Source organism: Pteropus alecto, unplaced genomic scaffold (assembly GCF_000325575.1).
Source record: "Pteropus alecto unplaced genomic scaffold, ASM32557v1 scaffold3, whole genome shotgun sequence".
Lineage (NCBI taxonomy): Eukaryota > Metazoa > Chordata > Mammalia > Chiroptera > Pteropodidae > Pteropus > Pteropus alecto.
In genome coordinates, this window is record NW_006442484.1 from 10,035,280 (window position 1) to 10,041,877 (window position 6,598).

The following is a 6,598-nucleotide window of genomic DNA, read 5'->3' on the forward strand; positions in this document are numbered from 1 at the left end:
ATGATGTTAAGGAATCAATGATTTCTTTTTAAAGGATGGGAGGTTACTGGAGTTAACAAAAATAACATATTATGGGAAAGGGTTATGAGTCAAAAATATTTGAGAATAACTAACTTTTTTAAGGTCTGATAATGTTTTGAAATTTAACTACAACTGATTAAAATAAGTGTTCTATAGCATGGCATAAACTGAAGGTCAAATATTATATGTACATAATATTATATGTATTATATGTATATATTATATAATATATATTATATGTATATATATGATATTGCACATGATATTATGTATATATATATGATATTACATATATTATATGTATGTAGTATTATATATTATATGTATATATGACATTACATATGATATTATATGTATATAGTATATAGTATTATATGATATTATATGATATTATATGTATATAATATCAAAGATTTGGCATGAAGACCAAAAATCACTCTTAATGCATTAGTGAAGATAAATGATATTCAACAGTAGTTGTAGAAGAAGAAAAATGGGAAAGAAAGAGCAAAGATCTTCAAAAGACAACTCCAAAGATTTCATAGTAACTGTTTTCTGAAGTTTTATGTAAAAGTCCACTTCAAAATAGCTGGATATATAGGTATGTATATATGTCTATATATATTCACATCTATCTATCTATCTGTCTATCATCTATCTATCTATCTATCTATCTATCTATCTATCTATCTATCATCTATCATCTATCTATATGAATTTCTGATAGATGTCCCATGGCAATTCAATGAAGAAAGAAAGGATAATCAAACTTTTCAGCAAATGGTGCTAGGATAATTGGATATTCATATGCAAAACAATAAATTTTTATCTATCTTTTGCAGCATGCATTAAAATTAACCAAAAATAATCAGAGTTCTCAATGTAAAACCTAAAGTTTCTGGAAGAAAACAATACTAGAGAAAATCTTTGTGACTTTGGTTATGCAAAATTTCTTAGCCAAAAGCACCATAAATAAATAAAAAACTGAATTGGATTTCCTCAAAATTAAGAATGTCCAATTTAAAAAAAAAATAACTTATTTCAAAATGAAAAGGTCAGCCATGGACTAGAATAAAAATATTTGCAAATTACATATGATAAAAGGCTTTTTGTGTCCAAAATAAATAAAAAACTCATACTTCAACAAAACTTGCACCCCCTTAAAAATGGGGAAATACGTGAACAAGCATTCATTCAAAGATATATGGATAGCAATTAAGCCCATGAAACCATTTTCAAGGAAATTTCATGAGGAAAATTCAAATACCACTACACATTATTAGAATGGTAAAATAATAATAGCGCTTGGAAGTTTCAAATAATTCTGGTGGGACTGTCAAACAGTACTTTAGAAGATAGTTTCGCAGGTTTTTATAAAGTTACCATATGATTCAACAGTTTTCACTCTTAAGTATTTATCAAAGTGAAATGTAAATCTATGTTATAGAAAAATCTGTGTCCATATATATACCAGTTTTTTAGGTAATCATCAACAACTTGAAATCACCAACATGTTCCTAAACTGAGGAATGAATAAATTGTGATATATCAATCCAATTAAATATTGTTTGCAAGAAAAGGGAACAAATCACTGATATATACAACATACATGAATCTCAACATATTCTGTAAAGAAACCATATTTACAAAGCTAAATACTGTATGATTCCATTTATATGACATTCTAAAAAATGCAAAATTATGGAGATAGAAAGCAAATCAGTAGTTGCCATGGATTACAATTAAAGAGCAGGGTTGACTACAAAGTGACGTGGATAAATTTTTTGTGATGGCACTATTCTATATCTTAATTGTAGTGATGGTTCCATGACTATGTGTACTTGTTAAAACTTGCAGACCTGTACACTAAAAAGGAAATTTTTTTCTTGTATTTAAATCATACCTTAATATAAAAAAAAAATGTTACTTGTCATCTGAGATAAAGCCAGATTCATAAGATGAATAAAGGAATAGAAAGATATTTTAAGAAAACTCTCAATCCATTAAGACACTACCAAGTATAATTTCCTGTATTTAAGTTGTCTTAAAATATGTTGCAAGATATGATTTCGCAAATGAATGGAAATCTGGCTTTTAACTTTACCATATTTTTATAAATCTAAGATGTACATTTTTTCACATTTTAACATCTCTGAAAATGAGATGACTGAAAAAAATGGAACATCATAATTTAATTGCTTCCTGGAACACAAAATAATGGTGCACCATTCAATTGATGAGTTCGGATTGGATGAAATATAGTAATTATTCTACTTTAGCAAACAAGTTGTGATGAAGGGAAATAGATATGTCTTTGTCAAAAGCGTTAAAAGCTAAAATGCTGTGACCATTGTACTTTTCTGTGCTTTATCTCATAAGAGGCTACTAATTATCTAGTGGCAACTACCGAATGGAAAGGACACAATCAATATGGGAATGAGATTTTTAGTATATCATTCTTTCAATGCATGGTTCCAGAGAATTGTAAGCTAAAAATAAAAGTTCCTAGGTGCTTAGGTCAGGGCGGTCAATAGAACATTTTTCATGAACATGAGAATGTTCGACCTGCTGTGGCCACAAGTGACCTGTCACTATAGAGTACTTGAAATGGGTTAGTGAAACTGAAGAACATGTAATTTTATTCAATATTAATTCAAATTTAAATGGCCACATGTAATTAATGGTCTTGTATGGGACAGCATAGTCTTAGACATTGGGTTTGATCAGATTTAGGATTAGGGCGAAAGGACCAAGCAGTTGGTGGCCCTACTACACAGTTTTGAAAATTTTGGTCTCTATGGTTTTGCATCATCAACCTATTTGAGATCAGAGAGAAACAATAATTAAGAAGATGATTAGCTCATGAGGCAGTTAGGCCAGCAATAAGATTACCAATCATTTCTCTTTTCTCACATCCTTCTGACAAGCTTATAGGTTTTTCGTGAAATTAAGCATTCCCTTCTTAGAAGAGAAATCTCTACTAGTTCCAATTTTCTTTTTTCTTTTTTTCTCAGAGTGGTAGTAGGAACAATAACAAAATTGGGAAATACAGATTAAGCATTATCATTAGTTATATTTTTTAAATATACAACAACTGATAGTGAGAATAATAGGATTTGGGAACTTAACCCAGATCTGTACTGAAATTAAACAGAGGTTAAAATCCTCTTTGCTGATGAACCAAAATTTTGTAATTAGTAACTGACAATATTTTATAGCATTTTTGATTATACTAGTTTGTCATTTTCCAGTACATTTTTGTGTTTTATACGTTACATTCTTTGAGATAAATGTTTTATAAATTAAAAAATGTTTTCAGTATAAAATAATTACTAAATTCAGATTATTTCCAAAGTATCTTAACACCTTTAAACTGTAAGAAGTACATAGTAATTTGAATCCCAGTAAGACTGAATAACCTATCAAAATCAGCTTAAATGTCTTATTTTCGTACCGTCACTGGCATACCACATGCATGGATATTAATATACACATATCTGTGTTATATGTAGATATATTAGGGCTATTTCATAGGGATGTTCAACTTGTGCTCTACACAAAACAACACAACTGAGAGGACAAGAGAGGAAAGTCAATCTATATCCTGGCTATGCTGTGGCCCAGAGCTGTGCTCAATCAGAGGAGAATACATATTTTTCAACACACAACTCGCTGAGCTCTGGGTAAACTGTCTGTCCATGGATGAAAGTGCTCAGAAGGGACTGTATCGTGCTCTTTTTGTATATATTTATGCCTCTATTATTTAAATAAAGTCTTAAGAAAAGCTCTATCTGAATTCTTTATTACAAGTAACAGAACTGGATTTTAGCTAATTAAACCTAAAAGGCGTATATTAAAAAGATATTAATGCTCTTCCCGTAAGTGACCTGCAGTGACTCCTGAAATAGTTCATTATTCACTTGATCCAGAAAAACCCATAAAATCATGCAAATCAAGAGGTTCAAATCTTGTCTACGGCCATGCCACCCTGAACAAACCCGATCCCGTCTGATCTCAGAAGCTAAGCAGGGTCTGGCCTGGTTAATATTTGGATGGGAGACCACCTAGGAAGACCAGGTGCTGTAGGCATAAAAAAATAATAATTAAAAAATAAAGGATTGTAAACTGACAAAGTCTTTGCAATCTGTGAGGTCAACCAAGGGTTGCCTCACCTATAAAAAAAAAGAAAATCTTCATGCTCACTCTAAGAACACTCGTGAAACTGCCCAGGCCATCAAGGGTAAGCATATCCGAAAAGTCACCAAGTATCTGAAAGGTGTCACTTTACAGAGGCAATGTGTGCCATTCTATTGTTACAATGGTGGAGCTGGCAGGTGTGCCCAGGTCAAAGAGTGAGGTTGGATTGCAGGATCAGAGGCCCAAAAAGAGTGCTGCATTTTTGCTGCACGTGCTTAAAATAGAGACTAATGCTGAACTTAAGGGTTTAGATGTGGACTCTGGGCATTGAGCACATCCAGGTGAACAAAGTTCCCAAAATGCAGCACAGAACTTACAAAGCTCATGGGAGGATTAACCCCTACATGAGCTCTCCTAGCCACACTGAGATGATCCTCACTGAAAAAGAGCAGATCGTTCCTAAACCAGAAGAGGAAATTGCGCAGAAGAAAAAGACATCCCAAAAGAAACTGAAGAAACAAAAACGTATGGCCCAGGAGTAAATTCAGCATCAAACAAATGTCAATAAAAGTTTTTAAAAAAAGAGGTATTAAAGGTATTAGAGATCACACAGAATAGTTGGGAGGACTAAGGAACCCAAGGTGGGAGATAAATTTCTAGGAATGTTGGCTGAAACAACGCCATAAAACTGGCTGGTAAAAAAACAAACAAATAAACAACAAAAAACATTGCTGCTGCATGAAGTCTAATAGAAAACTTGCACCTCTTTCACCCCACAAAAGCCATTGCAGTGCTAGGAACAGGACTTATAAGCCCTGAGGCCAGTGAAAACCAGACATCTCTGAGACCATCAACATAGCAAAACTTAGAGACATCACAGAGAGCCTTCTCCTTCATACTGATCAATTCCAACCTAAAATTTAGTTGATTGGTAGTTTAGATTACATGTCTCCATCCTAATTCTAGATTTCCACGTTAAGAACATGGAAATATGGGAACTATAGAAAGGCTAATCAAAAGATGATGGGGAGCCAATTGAATTATGTTATCTGGTACAAAACCACTTAGGAAAGTTGGTTGAAATAAAACATTTCATGAAAAAAAAATAATAAAGTTAGAGTTTATAGCCAATGGATCATTAACTGCAGACTTATTTTTCATTATGATTATTCTTGACTTTCTTATGATGACACAGAAAACTCCTGAATTTTAAGAATGTGTCAGAACTCATCTTGGCTCAATAAAATTGGTCTATAAATGTGGTACAAAAACAATATTATGCATAGGGTATGCTTTATTAATTTTACATAAATGTAAAAACTTTCATAATTAAAACAAAGCAAAATAGAGAACAAAAACATACAATGCAACTATAAAAATAAAATTAGAAAAAGATATACAAGCAAACAGAGAAAATGAAAGGAAAACATAAAAGCAAGAATTATAATAGGAACTAGGATCAAATTTCAAGTAGGCTATTGGACTTTAAATAGATCGAAGAGTTGTCTTCCAAAGAATTTAGATTATATAAACAAGCAATCAGACTTATTAGGCTCCAAATACTCTATTTTCAATAAAGTAATCCCCGTCTCCCATGGATATTTGTATAATAAAATTTTGGAGCCAGAAATAACATTAAAACTTATTTAGCCTATGCCTTTTATTTTATAACCAAATATTTATTATTTATTTTACAATGACTAGAGAAATAGTCACAGAAATTTGAAAAGCATGGCAAGCATCTCAAAAGCAATTCATCTTGACTGTGCTAGACATTGGGAAGTTGGAAGGAAAAGAAGGCATGATTACCATAGTTTTTGTGGTCAAGAACTCTGTAATGTAGATGTGAATGTGAAAAACAGACATTTGGAGTAGATAATGATATAAGAAACATAGAATTAAATGATAAAGTGAAAGGTACTGATTCAGAGGAAAATGAGGTTAATGTAGACTACAAAAAAAGTAACATAAAAACAGCTAAATTAATTTTGTATAGCATTTCCATAGACTACAGAAAGTAGAGAGGGCCTCATGGAACTCTTGGTCCAGTACCACCTCCAAATAGGAAAGAAATCTAACTCTGGGTGGTGAACACACAATGCAATGTGACATACTGTTGAATTGTACACTTGAAAATTATTGTATTCTGTTGATGAATGTCACCCCAATCATTTTTAATAAAAATAAAATAAAATAAAATAAAATAAAATAATAAATATACTCCTGAATTCCCCTTGAACAATTTTCTCTCTTTGAGATAGCTTTCTCTTTGGTCTGATTCTTTCTTTATAGTTTTGAACAATTCATCATGAAATCTTATGGTTTTTGTTTTTTTTTTGTTTCCCCACTTCATTTTTATCCTTGGTGGTACCTTGAACGTTCCAATATGTATTGCTCTAGTTTTGATTTCTCTTATAAAATTATTTTTTGACACTTAGAT

At 31.6% G+C, this 6,598-nt stretch overlaps 1 protein-coding gene and 1 pseudogene across 12 annotated transcripts in view; one reads left to right on the forward strand and one right to left on the reverse strand.

The window, feature by feature from the left end:
* Positions 1–6,598, reverse strand: part of DPP10 (dipeptidyl peptidase like 10) — a 1,220,852-nt gene that overhangs the window by 139,747 nt on the left and 1,074,507 nt on the right. The window lies entirely within an intron of this gene.
* Positions 3,992–4,110, forward strand: LOC112470462 (annotated as a pseudogene).